At 42.7% G+C, this 17,050-nt stretch overlaps 1 protein-coding gene across 5 annotated transcripts in view; it reads left to right on the top strand.

Annotated features, from left to right (window-relative positions):
• ST6GAL1 (ST6 beta-galactoside alpha-2,6-sialyltransferase 1) overlaps positions 1 to 17,050 on the top strand; it is a 94,984-nt gene that overhangs the window by 33,872 nt on the left and 44,062 nt on the right. Inside the window, exon 1 of one of the 5 annotated variants that reach the window (XM_067538906.1) lies at positions 13,190 to 13,431. The exons of the other annotated variants lie outside the window; for them this stretch is intronic. The gene's annotated coding sequence lies outside the window, so the exon portion shown is untranslated. Of the gene's footprint in view, positions 1 to 13,189; positions 13,432 to 17,050 lie in introns of those variants that run through there. 5 annotated transcript variants of the gene reach the window in all.

Raw genomic sequence — 17,050 nt, forward strand, 5'->3', positions numbered from 1 at the left:
CGGCCACAGCTCCAGCCTGGTCACTGCAGTGGTGGGGCCCAGGGTCCCCGTCTAGGTTTCTTTATGCTGTTTGTCCCATCACACACTGGCCAGGATGCCCTGACCTGGACTGGGGGGGCTGACGGCAACCTGCTGCTCCGCCCCTCAACAGGGCCAGGCACAGGCAGACCCCGGGCATCAGGAACTTACAGGCAGGGGGCAGCTCCCCACGGCACTTTGGGCACCAAACACAGTGCTGGGACCCAGGACAAAACAATCCTGATCCCCCAGTCCTCCCCTTTGGTACCAGAAGCCATCGTCCGTGCAGACCCCCGCACTTTCTCTCCCTAAGTCCCTGCTGTGGCTTGTGTGTCCCTCTCTCCTGGCGCTTGGAACTATCTGTGGCTCAGAATGGCAGCCTGTTTCAATTTGCCACTAAATGCCCAGCAGGGAAAGGAAAGGAAAGGAATCTCTCGCTGTGACATCATTGCAGGGGCAGCCATTGGGGTACAGCCACCCCGTCACGTGAGCGGGGAAGGGGCGGGGTCTGCATGCAGGTTGGAGGGGTCGCTGCCATTCATCCCTCCCCTTTCTACTGCTATGTTTCTTTGCCTAGATCATCTGTCTTGTGCCTAATTCTTGTGTCGCTATACGTGCAGATGTTTGGTCCATTTCAGTGGTTTTTGCCACTGGTGTTTGTAGAAAACTCTTCCACTGGTAATCAATTTCTTGCATTGCAATGACTTTCATACACATTTCCCTGTTCAGTGTGTCTTGTGGTGAACTGCCTTTAAAATTAAATATGCATGGGATTCTTCCGTCCTAAGTGCAGGACTCTGCACTTGTCCTTGTTGAACCTCATCAGATTTCTTTTGGCCCAATCCTCCAGTTTGTTTAGGTCATTCTGTATCCTATCCCTATCTTCCAGGGTATCTTCCACTCCCCCCAGGTTAGTGTCATCTGCAAACTTGCTGAGAGTGCAATCTACCCCATCCTCCAGATCATTGATGAAGATTTTGAACAAAACCGGCCCCAGGACCGACCCCTGGGGCACTCCACTTGTGACCGGCTGCCAGCTAGACATGGAGCCATTGATCACTACTCGTTGAGCCCTATGCTCTAGCCAGTTCTCTAGCCATTTTATAGTCCATTCATCCAACCCATACTTCCTTAACTTGCTGATAAGAATACTGTGAGAGACCGTATCAAAAGCTTTGCTAAAGTCAAGGTATATCACGTCCACCGCTTTCCCCACATCCACAGAACCCATCACCTCTTCATAGAAAGCAATCAGGTTGGTCAGGCATGACTTTCCCTTGGTAAATCCATGTTGACTGTTCCTGATCACTTTCCTCTCTTCCAAGTGCCTTAAAATGGATTCCTTGAGGACCTGCTCCATGATTTTTCCAGGGATTGAGGTGAGGCTGACTGGTCTGTAGTTCTCTGGATCCTCTTTCCTCCCTTTCTTGAAGATGGGCACTATATTTGCTTTTTTCCAGTCATCAGGAACCTCCCCCAATTGCCACGAGCTTTCAAAGATAATAGCCAATGTTTCTGAAATCACATCAGCCAACTACCTCAGCACCCTCGGCTTTGGCCTTCCTGATTTCATTCCTGCACGTTCGAGCAGTATTTTTATAATCCTCCCTAGTCATCTGACCAAGCTTCCACTTCTTGTAAGCTTCTTTTTTGTGTTTAAGTTCACCAAAGACTTCTTTGTTAAGCCAAGCTGGTCGCCTACCATATTTGCTATTTTTTCTGCACATCGGGATGGTTTGTTCCTGTGCCCTCAATAAGGTTTCTTTAAAATACAACCAGCTCTCTTGGATTCCTTTCCCCCTCATATTAGCCTCCCAGGGGATCCTGCCCATCAGCTCCCTGAGGGAGTCAAAGTCTGCTTTTTTGAAGTCCAGGGTCCGTATCCTTCTGTTCTCCTTTCTTCCTTTTGTCAGGATCCTGAACTCGACCATCTCATGGTCACTGCTGCCTAGGTTGCCACCACTTCTACTTCCCCTACCAAATCTTCGCTGTTTGTGAGCAGCAGGTCGAGAGAAGCACGACATCTGCCCAGTTTCTTTCTGTTAAGGGTTTTAGCTAGCTGTACTCCTGAGTGATTGTCTCAAACCTCTGAGTCAGAGCATTTCCTTGTTTCAGTTGTACACCTAAGACCTGACTGTTTATTAAAATGCAGAGCTGCTAATGTGAGATTGCAAAGACCTTTGTTTGTTTGCTTTGCAGTCACATATAAAGGGAAGTTCAAGCAAGTTCTTGCCTGACCTCACTGGCCCTTTGAAGAATGATTGTATTCTTCAATTATTTTGTTCTTAGTCTGAATTCTTTGGAGAGGTGTTTTTTACCTGGGAGTTTGTATTATTTAACCCAGCAGTGGTATGAAAGACCACCGTATTGTCCCTTCCTCTCTTCCACTCTTCCCGCACTCTTTTTCTATTAATTTTTATTTTAAGTTGCCCAGCCTATAGCTGTTAGATCTATGGGTCAGACTTCATGTGGAATGTACATTGTAGAGATCCCAGTCTGGTGTCACAGCCCCAATATATTTCTTTTTCTGTGTTCCTTTTTGTTTTCTATTATTCTTGCTTAGTGAAAACAAGGAGAATGTGAGACAAAAATGTAAAATATAGGCAGAAGAGCAGGGAAGGAAGCTCGATGTGATGTGGAATTCACTAATATCAATAAAGAGCTGTGTAATCTTGGTTTACATGTTCTGCATTCTCACTGTCCATAACTTAGAGAGGCGACTAGAGAGAATACAAGTTTTCATGGGGCAAAGGTAAATTTGGATGGACCTTCCTAATGAGGTAATATTGAGAGAGATGAGTTAAAGCCAACTTCTGTTGCATAACGTTTTGACTAGAATGGGTTGGAAAATACTGATTTGTCAAAACCAAAACTTTTTGAGGAAGCAAATTGGTTTTGACAAAAGTTTGGGAAGGTTTCTCGGGTCTAGGATAAGAGAGCAAGAGAGCGCCATTTTGTAATCATGTATATATATTACATCCCAAAGGCCCCAAGTATGCATGCATATATTTAAAAAGTGATGAAATATTAAAGATTTAATTATTTTAAATCTCGTGACTCTATAATCAGCATAGTCGGGGTGGGGAATGAGGAGGGTACAGGAACATGGGTTCTGAAGTAGGGGAAGGGAGACCTATGAAATCCTTTTAAACATATCAGCCACTGATGGACTAGAATTGAATCTAATGTGCAGCTTTCTAAACCCATGCACGTGACAATGTTGCTGAAAATAGTCCGAGAGCTTTTTGTAGAGCTGATTACAGGCTGTTTTATTTTCCCTTCCTTCTTCACAGAACCCCCTTTGTAGGGTTACATTTCTAATCTTACAAAATATGTGATGTGACTAAGCTTCCGCAGGCTGTTTAAATTATTCAGAAGACACACACAGTGCATTCAACATATAACGTGCTTTGAGTTCCTTACTTTAGATTTAGGCCCTGATCCTGCAAATAATTACTTAAATGAGTGACCTTACTTATGAGTGGTTCCACTGGGGCTACTCTTGTGCGTAATGTGCGTGAAGTTACAAAGACCCCGGTCCTTCAACGAGTGTCACCTGGGCAGAACTCTGCACCTTCATAGAGCTTGCTGTAGGATCCAGGCTTATGGTCCCAATCCTGCAAAAGGTTACTCAAGAGCTTACCTTTGTGCACGTCAAGTAGTTCCAGTGGAACAGTTTGCAATGCATAAAGCTAAATACTTGCATAAAACTTTTCTGGTTCAAGGCCGTTATTAGCACGTTACAACATAATGCGGGGGGAACTTAATAGAATTTTAAAGATGACCTGCAAAGTAAAAGCAAATAAAAGAGCATTGGCTTTGTTCCCTTCTTGTTTCTTGCATGAAAAATATCTGAAAGATTCTTCATGTGCTTTTACTTTAAAGAGGTTTCTGCTTTAAGAATATCAAGAATGTCAAGGGTTTTCCCTGGTTTGCTAAGTCTGAGTTGTGTTCACAAACAGTTTTAACCAGAGAAGATCTAATATAAAAATCAAGCAAAGAAAAACGTGTTAAACAGCTTTCTGTCCACCTTTATAAGTTATAAGCTAGAAATGACACATATTTTCCCCTTCTTTCAGATTACCTTTAGCATTGCAAGATTAAGCATTCAGATTGGGGGAGGAAAAGGGAAGTGGTAAATTATACAGTCAGTTTGGAACTGAGTCAGTTTAAAAATAATCGAGTGAAGAATAGTGTTAGGTGCTACATCAGCCCTGGAGTTTTGCTATTTTTCTTGGTTTTACAATTGCCTTTTTAAAAAAAAAGGTTTTCTCTCCCTTGTTGCTGTGTGAACGTCCCACACAAACAGGAGAGGAAAATTAATGGGGGTCTGATCCAAAAGCCATTGAAGTGAGTGGAAAGTCATCTATTGATTTCAGTGGGCTTTGGGTCAGGCCTTAAATGACTTCATAAGGGCAAAGGGAGACAGACTATATATAGAAACAAATGTTCGAAGTAAACCAACTGAAAATATAGAGAATAAAGAAGAACTCTTCAGGTGGTCTAACTTGGTGTAGTAGCTACATTGACTGAGGATCCTGGCCCATTTAGGGGCAGATTTTCATAAGTGCTCATCAACCATGATTAAGGCCAGACTTTCCAAAGAGCTGAGGCCCCAGTTCAGCAAAATACGTAAGCATGTGCCTGACTTTTATGCACATGAGTAGTCAGTCTCATTGCTTTCTGCTGGTGCATGTAAAGTTAGCCACATGCTTAAGTACTTTGCTGAATGAAGGTCTCGTCTCCTGTTTGGGCACCAAAACAGGGGGCCAGACTTTCAAATACTTGCAGTACTCGTCCTGCTCTGGGAACTGCTGGGAGCTGAGCGCTTTTGAAAATCTGTTCCTCAGCCTCTGACTTACAGTCAAACTTGCTCTAACCTTTTCTAGCTACAAGTTCCAGACCGAAGTGTGATTTTGGAAGATGACTTATTCCTTTAAGATAATAAGGGGAAAGAAACATGTTTTCATAGTAGGCAAAGAAGGCTGGTAAATTCAAATAGTTCAGTGTGAAAATGATTGTTTTCACTCTCACAGCAGTTTTTACATTATGCTTGGGTCCCACCCAACTCTTGGGGTTAAGAAATGTAAAACTGAAGCTCTGTGCATTTGCTGGAAATACACCCCACCTGCACATCGGGCCTTTTCTCTCTCGCGGTGATCTGAACCTGGGAATCTAAACAAGCTTGCTGTAAGTAACAAAGCTATAGATGGGATTATCAGTCTGTGCCCTGGATGATTGTGTTCTCGAGCAGCCAAAGCTTTAATTAGCTGAGGTTTTGACTGAAAGGTTCGTTAGGGATTCTTACTATTGGAAAGGGAATGTTGCCCTCCATCTGACTTTCAGCATTTGTTATTGCATTTTACCACATCCTTCCTGCTCCAGTATCTATGTCTGAACAAAATACTCCTTAAATTAATCACTTGCTGCTTTCCTTCAAGACAGAGCAATGTTTCCCAGCATGGGGGCTGGGGCCCCTTTTGATGCTGCAGATTAGCTGGTGGGAGACAGAAGAGGGCTAGGGTTAGTGTGAGTGAAAAAAACTATAGGAATCATGCTGCCAATGTGTTGCTGCATCTATAAATAATGCAGCAGATAAGCCACTCACCCTCCCATCCTATTCCAACTGCCACTCCATGTTTATGTGGATGGCAGTAGGATTAGCCCCAAGGTAAAAGGCTGGGAACTCAGACGAAGTTTTGTTGCCTTGCTCCTATGGCGCTTAGGCCAGCCGTGTGTTGCACCATTGGATGCCTTCCTCCCCCGGAACACTGAAGCAATGTAGATGGAAGGGGGGGAGCGTGGGGAGCGGGATCAGAATTAGCAGAGAGGATATGGGGAGTAGGGGAGGGGACAAGGAGAAACACACGAAAGAGGGGGAGGGGGAAGACACAAAATTGCAGAGCAAAGAGTAGAGGAGGAGCCTAGAGAAAGGAGGGGGTGTGAGAGACAATGGACCAAATGAGAGAGAATGAACTGAGTCAGGATATGTTGTGGGAGGTCGTGGGGAGTGTCCATCTGCCAAGCCAGGAAGGCCACTGAGCTGCAGCACTCATGCTTGTAGTGGAACCCCATGGAAGGAGTGTGCAAGGGATCTCGTGAAATCAGTGGCCTTCTGACCTCTCAGTACAGGTATCCACATGGCAGGGAACACAGAGGCAGGTGAGTGGAGGGCTGGCCATCCTGTATTCCTCTCCAGCAGGAGCCATGTTGCCTTTGGCAGAAGCCTGGGGAGTTTCCAGCAGCTAGAGAGGAGTCTCCACAGGTGCGAATTGGCCTTGAAGCAGCATTAACTCCTTGTGGAATAGATCCATCCAGGAGCTATTCCAGAGAGCATCATATCCCTAACACCTGTCCCCTCCTGCCCCTTTTGGCACCTCTTTCTAGTTCTTCTCATGTAAATCTAGGAAAACACGTATGCCATAATGATAAAGATGGGTCACCCTGAAATTGAGTGCTTAATCTCCTCCCAATAATTGCAAATAATTTGGTACAATTCACAAAGATAAACACTAAGAGATTATAGCAGAACCAGCTCTTCTAGCAAAGGCTATGTGATAGTTTCCATTCAACTCTCTTGCTTCCACTCACTCAGAACTTTGCAACTTTCACCCTTGCAGCTGAAATTTTCCAGGTTTAGCCTCTGCCAAAAGGTAACTTTTTAAAAGAGCTGTTCAGTCCTTCTTGAATGTGAGTTGATGACCCCCCCCACACTTTTCTGTTATTGGAAACATTCTTGCAACCTTGCCCTATAAGCAAACAAGGGAAGAGCTGAAACTCCTCTGGAACAAAATTCACCCAATGGCTTTGTTCCAGAGGAAACTAGTTTGATTTGACTGAGTTTTATGAGTCTTTGAAAATCACATACCTAGCTTGGGCAGTGGATTTATTTATTTATTAAAATTACTATTACCTAAGGAGTTTCAAGAAGAAGATAATCTCTATTATAAGACTTGTTTGCAGTGTGCTTTCAGTTTCTCAGCTAGTCTGTCAGTTTCACATTTTTAGCTTGTTAACTACTTGGAAAGAGGTAGAAAACACACAAATCCCAGGATAGCAAACGTGTTTTAAAAACTACCCAGTTTCTACACACTCTTTAACTTTGGTCCCATCCCCATGCCAAATATATTAAAAATAATATTTTGGCAATCCATTTTATTTCAATAAGGAATTGATAGAAGTGTCCTTGAACTTATGAATAATATTTAAAAATGCAATTTCTGCTGCTTGCACTTCAGAAAGCTCAGCAGAACTGCCTTTAATTTGTAAAACACAAATCTGCCAACAAAATATGATTTTTTTAAATCAGAAGAGATTTTAGTTTTGGGATGGTCTCCCTGTTGTGTTTCAAAAAAGGGGTTCTCAACCTAGAGATCTTGACCACTTTGCTCTGGTGTTGCTAAATGGGAGAAAGCAAGAACTGATAAAAAAAATATGGGTTTTTTTTAGGACTGTCAAGTGATTAAAAAATTAATCATGATTAATTGCAAGATTAAAAAAATTAATCATGAATAATCACAGTTTTAATTGCACCGCTAAACAGTAGAATACCATTTCTTTAAATAAATGTGACTGTTTTCTATATTTTCAAATACATTGATTTCAGTTACAACACAGAATACAAAGTGTACAGTGCTCACTGATACTTATTTTAGATTTCAAATATAGTTGCACTGTAAAAAGATAAACTAAATAGATAGTATTTGAGTTCACCTCATTCAGATACTAGAGTGCAATCTCTTTATCCTGACAACTGAACCTACAAATGTAGAGTTATTATTATGTTTACATAACTCCCTTCAGCTGAGTCAGCCCTTTTTTGCAAGGAAGGGTGGATTTGACCTCAGGGACTTAGCCTGCGGCAGGGAAGGAGAGGCTGGTGCAGGGATGCTGTGCTTGCCAGGCCCCTGTTCTCCATGGCAGTGTTTCTCAAACTTTGTGCTGGTGACCCCAGTTGGACTTTAAAAAAAATTGTGACCTCCCCCCCTTACTAGAAAAAATTGTGACCCCCACCCCCATCTTCAGCCCTCCTTGGGGCTTCAGCCCCATTGCGCTCAGGGCTTTGGGCTTCAGACCTCCCCAAGCCTCCAGAACAGGGGTTTCAGTCCCTCCGGATGCTTATGCCTCCCTCCATGGTCAGAGGCATGCGATTAATTCATTAACAAAATAACACGTTCAGTTTGTTGTCAGTTAATCGCAGGCGTTAACTGTGATTAATTGGCAGCCCTATTTTTTTGGTTATGTTTTTCCCTGGGGAAAACTTCTATTCCTTCCCCCTCTCTTCCCCCAGTGGAATTTCGAATATTGAAAACTTTTATCCAAAAATGAAAGAAGGCACGGCTTTATCAAGAACATATCAGGCCAAACCAGCTTGATTTCCTTCTTTGAAAGGGTAACTGGTTTGGTGGATAGGGGGAATGTGGGTGACATCATATAACTTGATTTCAGGAAAGCTTTTGACACAGTCCCATGTGACATTCTGATAAGTAAACTGGAAAAATGGGGACTTGGCCGAACTACCATCAGGTGGATACAGAATTGGTTAAACTACCTCAAACAAAAAGTAACTATTAATGGAATGATGTCAGATGGGAGGGAGGTCTCCAGTGGGATTCCACAGGGGTCTGTTCTAGGTCTGGTGTTGTTTAATACATTTATTAATGACCTGGATATACATACAGAGAGCATACTGATCAAATCTGCAGATGACATAAATCTGGGGGGCTGAGGGGGTTGCCAACATTTTGGAGGATGCAGCTAAAATTCAAAGAGATCTTGATAAATTGAAGAACTGGGCTATAGACAACAAAATGAAATTCAACAAAGACAAATGTCAGGTGCTACACTTAGGGAAGTAAAACCAGATACACGAATGCAGAATGGGGGATAATTGACTTGGCAATGGGTTCAAACTACAGCATAGCAGATTTAGAGTAAATCTCAAGAAAAACTTCCTAACTGTAAGAACAGTAGGACAATGGAACAGACTATCTAGGGAGGTTGTGGAAGCTCCTTCACTGGAGGTTTTCAAAAGGAGGCTGGATAGCCACCTGTCTTGGAGGGTTTAGACACAACAAATCCTGCATCTTGGCAGGGGATTAGACTAGATGAGCATTGCGGTCCCTTCTAACCCTGCAATTCTATGATTCTAATATGGTCTGAGGAGAAAGTCTGGCATATGCACCTTAACACATACAAAACTGCCTTCACTAAACAAGGACACTCCACCAGAGCAGATTGCATCATGGAATAGGCCACCCAAATACCCTGAGAACATGCCTCAATACAAAGATAAACCCCACTTCGACCGCAGACCCCTAGTTATCACCAACTACCCCACACTGGAACCCCTATTGGGTATCATCGAACAACTACAATCCATACTCAATGGGGACCTCATCCTGAAAGAAATCTTTCCTGAACCCCCTCTTCTGGCCTTCATACAATCCCCCCAACCTCTCCAAGATCATCACCAGAATCAAGATCCCCACAGACCAGGACACACCAACTCAAAGCAACACTGAACCTGGCCAGAACAATAGATGCAAAACCTGCAGACATATCTTCACTGCTACAATGATCAATTCCCCCCACAACACACCTGTCGAGATCCAGGAGTCCTGCATATGTCTATCACAACATGTGGTGCACCTCATCCCAATGCACTAAATGCCCCGATAACAACTATGTGGGTGAAACCAGGCAATCGCTGCATTGTTGAATGAACTCACACAAGAAAATAAGACGAAAACACCCTGCCACCTTAGGTGAACACTTTTCACAAAATGATCACTCTGTATGTGACCTCCCAGTCATCATCCTCAAAGGAAACCGGCACAAACAACACTTTCAAAAGACGAGCTAGGGAGCTTAAATTCTTAACTCTGAAAATCATGGTCTGAACAGAGACACTGGATTTATGGCTCATTATAACAATCTGTAACCTACTCCAACCCCTTCCTTGTCCTATGACTGCTGAGGGTAAATGGGCCATTTCACCTTGAAAGGTTCCTTAGAATATGCGCTAACTACTTATGCTAAACAATCTATTCCCTCTTGCATTTAGCTGTGGTGCTCTGAGTACCTTTCCCAGAAGAGCTCTGTGTAGCTTGAAAGCTTGTCTCTCTCTCTCTCACCAGCAGAAATTGGACCAATAAAAGATTACCTCGCCCATCTCGTCTCTCCTGTGCAACAGTACAGACAGTTGTCTGTTAAACCTACAAAAGCAACTGAATTTTAAAAAAGAAACCACACACAAACAACTGTCCCTCCAACACAGAGGACCTGATTTCACATATCAGCAAAGTGGAAGTGAAATCATGCTTTCCTTTTAACTAGGTTGGGCCAGTGAAGTAATGGGCAAATCTGTTTGAATTAAATAAAATGGGACTGCAACGTTCACCCAACATTTGAACTGTGCCAAAATTCAGCTTTGTTGAAAGCACACTGAAGTTTAAATGAATAGTAGTGTGGCACTTTGCACTTCCTGGTATTGTCTAGAACAGAGGTTCTCGAACAGAGGTTCTCAAACTGAGGGTTGTGAGGTTATTATGGGGGGTGGGATTGTGAGCTGTCAGCTGCCACACATGCCAGGGCTCTGGCTGTCAGCTATGCAAGGGGCTGACAGCCCGAGCCCTTCAGAGGTAGGTGGCCAGAGAGCAGCGGCTGCTGGCTGGGTGCCCCGCTCTGAAGGCAGTGCCACCCCCAGCAGAAGTCAGAGTGGTATGGCATGAGGGAGGGTCGTCACAACCTGAAATACTTTCAAAGGGGGTCCCAGCAAAAAAAAAGTTTGAGAATCCCTGATCTAGAAGCTGTAATTTACAAGAGAAGTGGTTGGTAGTGAAACCTGCAAGTGTTTCAGAGAGACGTTTTATTCATTATTTTTTTAGGCCAGAGAGGACAAACATCTAATCAAAGGAATCAAACTTTTTGTGGTCACCCATCTGTAGTCCGCTGCCACAGTAAGCTATCAATGGCCGTGCAAGTTCCAATTCAGCAATGCTCTTCTGCATGTGACTTGACTTCAGTGCCATTTAGACATGTGCTTAAATGCTTTCCTAAATGAACCAAACTGTGCCATAGAACATCTATGGGTAGTAATTCCATGCTTGAGCAATAAGAATATAGCAGGAGGGATATACTACCGACCACTTGACCAGTGACTAATATTAATTTGGCTGGTAACTAGACATCACAGAATCTGGCTCACATCAACGCGATTTACTGTATTCCAACAAAGGCAGCAGGTTCTTATGACTAGGAAATCTGACTTACTTATGGTTTTGCAATCTAAGGCTGTAGCATGTTGTGTCGAACTTCCATTTATACTGTACCACTGGGAAGTGGGTGGAGTCTGCCTTGGCAAGTGCTTGAAATTAAGGGATTTATGATTTCTGTTACCTTGTCCAAAACTCATCAAGAACTGCAAAACATTAATAACATCTAAAGTACACTAGTGTCTAGACATATCCAGTTTCTGATGTGGAAGAGACACAACACTTAAATCCAGTTCTGCCTTTCACTGTTTTTAAAATCTGAACTGTAAGTTTGTATGTATTTGCTTTTTAAATTGGTTCTAGAGGAATTTGATGGTGATAACTTTATATTTTATTTGCTAGGAAGCAGCTTTGTGTATTGCAGTTACCTAGCTGGAGCTACTGTGTACATTTGGAATGAATCGTTTATTAGTTACTGCAGAGTGAGACACATCAAAGTTGGGTTTTTTTTCACCCCAGGGGTTTGACTTCATTAGTTCTTGGACAGAACTGAAATACCAGCACTGAAGCTTTGTGCTTCCCTGCATTGTACCTCTGAGCTCCACTAGCTGCTCCTCTCTACTGGCTTTCTGTCCTTTCTACTGCTCCCAGTTATCAGCTGATATAACCTACACTAGTCGCGGGTCCCTTCCTTGGTGGGGCGTGGAAGCGCTAGCTGCTCCCCAGTGAAAAACTGGGCCATGCAAAACACCTCTGCACCATATTTGCTCTTGTGAGAGCAGAAGAGAACCTGGTGAAGAGATCCCTGCTCTTGTGGGAGCAGAGGAGAACCTATAAGGCAGGGCAGCCTCTCTTCGGACTGCTCAGCGAGGCATGGTGGGAGAGGCTGTATTTATTATACAGGGCTTCCCATGGTTCAGGGCCTCTTTCGTGTCCCTTTTTATGCACACACATAATACCGAAAGCAGAAGGAGGAACAGCTGGCTGGCTTCTCCAGTGCCATTTGGCTCCTTACCAGATGGAGGGAGCAGGTGGCTGCAGACCCGTGGAGTTCTTTATCTTATTAGCAAGGCTGAAGGCTCCTCTCTCGAGTGACTTAGGAGTTTTGCACGGGTGCGGGTCTTGGCAGGCCCCATCTCCCATACAGTGGCTTGTCTTATCCCCTTTTGACAATGAGCTAGGAGCAGCCAGGAAGCTCTTTTGTTTCCCTGGGAGGTGCAGAGGCCCAACAGACACTCCTGGAGGCTGCTGGAAGGTACTTGGATACTACGAGGATGAGGGCAGTAGAATAGCCTATATAGAATAGAGGGAGATGGGGAAAACTGGCCCTCTAACTGGGAGAAGAGCTGTGAGGCCCATGCACTTCCACAAAGCTGTTACCTTGTCCTAAATCCCTCCTTAAAACTCTGCTCTGATGCCTGCAAGTCCCTCCCATCCATCACTGGATAGGCAAGTGGGGTGCCGAGACTTCTATTTTCTCGTTTAACTCTTTGTTCTGTACTTGGTTCTCCGATGCAGCACGCTTCTGTTTCATCCACCCGTCGTGCGCTCACTGGCACCCAGCACCTGAGCTGTCGGTGGCAGGGACTGTCTTTGTTGCTTGTCTGTACAGTGCATAGCACAATCGTCCCTGATCCTCAATCGGGGTTTCGGGGGCATTGCCACAGACAAACAAACAACCAACGCAGCTGGTTTTAAGCAGACTCATGGGAGATGGAGCAGCAGCAGTGGTACCTGGCCAGTCTGGGAACACAGGCTAGTGACCTGGGACTGCTGGGAGTTCCCAGTGCTGCCTGCCTTTAACAAATTATACGTACATCTACGCAAGTTTCCATGGCACCACTGCCTTTGTGGGAAGAGGACGCCACTTCCAATAACGTGCTGTATTTGTGAGAGTCAAAGACAGACCTGTGTGTGTGTGAAGCACCAGTGGGTTTACGTGACTGAAGGGGAAACCGGCCTACTATGAAATGAGGCACCTGTTTAAGAATGGTAATTGCAAGCACTTGTGGACGCTATTACTTTGACCTTTCCCAGGCAACACTTACGAGCTCCATTGGTCAAGCTTTTTATTACTTTTTCCAGAACTGCTTTCGTTGCCTCAGGAGTAATCTCTGGGGGGTGCATGTGTGAATGCCACACTCATGCCCAGCCTGCCAGAGGAGGGAGAGGCAAGTCTGAAAACCCGTTTGCAGAGGTGATCTTACTTGATTAGTCCAGGTGGCTCTAAAATAGCTTCCTTTCTACCGGTATTTTCCCTCTGAGTTTTCTGTAATGTTAATCTTTCCTTTTTCTGTTTAGTTCTGCTGGCAACAAGCTCTTCTTTTTCTGGGAGTTATTTTTCTTTCCTGATTCTTCCTTTGAACTTCACTTTATTTTGTCTTGCACATGTGCTCACCAGTCTCCTTTTACTGTGTCAGGTCTGGCCACAAAAGCTGATTGGAAAACAATTTTGAGGAAGATCTCAAATTTAAAAAAAATGTCTCCTCGCTCTACTGGCTGCTGCCTTCTCTGGAACTAATCCTGTCTTTGGAGCTCAGTCTTCATGGCAGCTCAAGCTCCTTAGAGTCCCCTTCCCCTCACCCCTAGTCCATCCACCTAGATCTACTCAAATTTTTCCAGACCTTGACACAATTTTTCGACAATTTTGAGAAGGGAAAAAAAATGTGCAAAGCTCTTCTTGTTAACCGGCTTTACTCCACCAGAGCAAAGGGAATAAAGGAGGCGGCTAGCTGCTGACTGCTTCCCTCTCTCTCCCTGAGTTGCTCACTTCTCTCAGCTGTACTTGGCAAGAAACTCAGATCCTTGTTGGTTGGGTGTCAGGAGGGAACTGCTAGCAAGCAGTTCTCAGTCCCAGTATCTTGAACATGCCCCCTGTTATGATTCATTAGGGCCCAGACTTGGGTTTTGCAGATACTGTTCATCACACTTGTTCTCCCGGGGAGTGAGTGGCAATGGCTGAGAGGTTGTGATAGGGATTTGCTGATGCTTAAGAAGGTTTCGCTCCTGAATTTTTAAAATGTAAGATTTTGCAGATGTGTTTTGTGTATTTCAAACTGTTTTTACTGAGTTTAATGTGCCGAGGGTTTTAAATAGGTAGATAGAATTGAAATTAAATAAATAAGTAAATAGCTTAGTCCAGTCTCTTATGTCTCTTTCTGGGTTTGTCAGGACTCATGTTGAGTCAAAAAGACAGTGTGCTAGATCTTCAGCTGGCGTAAACTAGTGTAATCCCATTGGTTGGAGCCATACTAGTTTATAGCAGTTGAGAATCTGGCCCAGCAGGGATTCGTGATCATTCTCTGTTAACTGTTCAGATGCCTGTTGATGTGTTTCTGCCTTCCTGCTACCAGGCAAGGTCATTTTCCAGCAATTCTTTTGGGGCCTTATTGACCAGAGAGAGATTTGGAATGGATTTACAAAATAGTTTGGGATGACCTTAAATCTCTATGGATCTGGTTTACATTTAAGAGTGAGCATTTAAGCTATTGCATTAATGATCTCTTGGTCATCAGTTAAGCCATTTCTGTTCAATTTATGTCTAATATAGATAAACTCTGAAAAGGGAGCATTCTCATTGGTTGAAATAACCATTAAAACATATTGATTTACAGCTAAATAGAGCTTTTAGGCTAGGTTTGATACATCTTTTTGTTAGCCAGGAGGTTACACTATAACTATATACATTTATTTAAGCAATTACAGAGCTTCATATTTTCAGATTCTTATCAATTGTACATTTTTACCATGGTAGAAAATGGTGATATATTGCCCGTTTACTGCATATTTAATTTTTTGCTCATGATTTGTGGCAAACTGCATTAGGATAGTAACAGGAATTTAATTAAACACACAAAATTGCATACAAAATATATTTATTTACCAAAACAACCTTAAATATTTTGGATACATAACCTTTTCTTGTAAAAATATGTATCAGATGTACAACTAAACAATTTATTAAACAGAGGGATCAAGTGTAGTCCCTTAAACTGATTATTTAAACCTGTGAAAGTGACTGGAGCTTTAAGTTCGTACTCACCAAAGTGTCTTGAAAATAAGACAACAGTCTCCTGAGTTACCTAGACTATCCTTCAGACTTTTCAACAAAAATTTGGTTCCAGGTGCTTAGCTAGTGACTTCCACCAGTTCGGTGGTGTGACTTTCTTTAAAACATCATTAGGCAAACATGTGCTGCTTGAATGATTCACCGCCAGCCCTGAAATTTATTATGGTTGGCATGACTGATGAGTGATTATTAGATGCCCATGTCATAACAGCATCATCTTTTTCAACAGTTAGGCATCTGACCTTTGGGTTAAGAGTATGGCAAGAAAATGAGGTGGAGTAAGTGCTTGATCCATCCTCTTCTTTACTGTCTGCCATTTAACTTTGTTGTTGGGTATTTCTTTCTTCAACATCTCTTGAAGATCTTTCCAGATTTCAACAGCAGCAGCAATCTGTCTGTAGTTTGTCTCAGGCTATGGAAATAGGTTTTAGTGAATTCAGCATATCCACTACTTTTCTGTTTAGTCTGCTGTTGATTAGTTTTGTTCCATGTATTTTGTCACAATTTTGTTCACAAATTATCATCAGAATAGGCCAGTTTTTAATAAATAGCTCAAAACAGTCAACCCCTAAATTCCACCATACATCATGGAGGGAAATTAATTTGCATCCTCCTCCTCCTCCCTTCAGCAAAGTGGCTGTCACAGAAGTATTTTGCAATTTTGGCAATATTTTCATTTAATCCTGGAGTTGTACTTAAGTTGTTGGCTAAAAGATACATCAAATGAGCACTGCACCCATGTGTTAAGCTTCAGGTTTCCTTCATTGTTTTCTGTTAGATTTCTTCTCATCTTGGTAGCATTGTGTGCGACGAAGCTACTCACTTGACACTGAAATTTTTATTCACTGTTTGTTATAGCTTTTACTGCTGCTTCTTTTAAGTATTCTGCAGTATGGGCATTTCCTGATGTATCAGTTGTTTCTGTGAGATAAATGACCCCATTTTCTGTTGTCACACAAGCACATATCACTGGATCATTGTGCACATTGCTCCACCATCAAGTCTCAAATTTCTTGTCAATGTTTTTGCACACTGTTCAGTTTCCTTCTCATACACTGCATCCAGCAACCTTCTAACAATGTTGGCTCTCCTGGGTGGTGTGCAACCTGGTCATAATGATTGAACCATGTCAATGAAATGTTTGTTCTGAACAAGACGAAAGGGAGAATTTGTTGCATAAATGAACCAAGCAATCTTTTAATCTATGGAGTCTTGCTGGAATTTGCTGATCCTGATTACGAACTCATCCAAGGGTTTACTGCACTGATTTAAAAAAAATGAGATTGTAAATGAAAGATTCCTCCTACAGCTATTTGTACCACTGTTTAGATTATATAAATTATTCTAAAATCAGTTTTATAGGGAAAATATAATCAATCATAAGGATTATCTATATCTATGTAAACCCTTCTCTCTAGCAACATCCCAAACAGCTTGAAAAATTTAATTCTTAAAATTCATAAATGCCTATTAAAACTTCACTTTTAAATAGGAAATCTTCACCTAGGATGGTTGCATCTTGGCAGGGGGGTAGACTAGATGACCCTTGCAGTCCCTTCTAACCCTGGGGTTCTATGATTCTATTTGAACAATAAAAACCAATCATTGCAGAAGTTCAGCAGTAATAGTAAAAATGTAATTGATAAATATTCCCACAACAAACTACTATATCAATTGTATTTTGAACACAAACATTTTGAAATTCCTAAGTAAGGTAATCTACCCAAAACATTAATTTACGGCAATA

Source organism: Emydura macquarii, unplaced genomic scaffold (genome assembly GCF_026122565.2).
Source record: "Emydura macquarii macquarii isolate MOO-44397 ecotype Brisbane River unplaced genomic scaffold, CSIRO-AGI_Emac_v2 contig_499, whole genome shotgun sequence".
Classification (NCBI taxonomy): domain Eukaryota; kingdom Metazoa; phylum Chordata; order Testudines; family Chelidae; genus Emydura; species Emydura macquarii.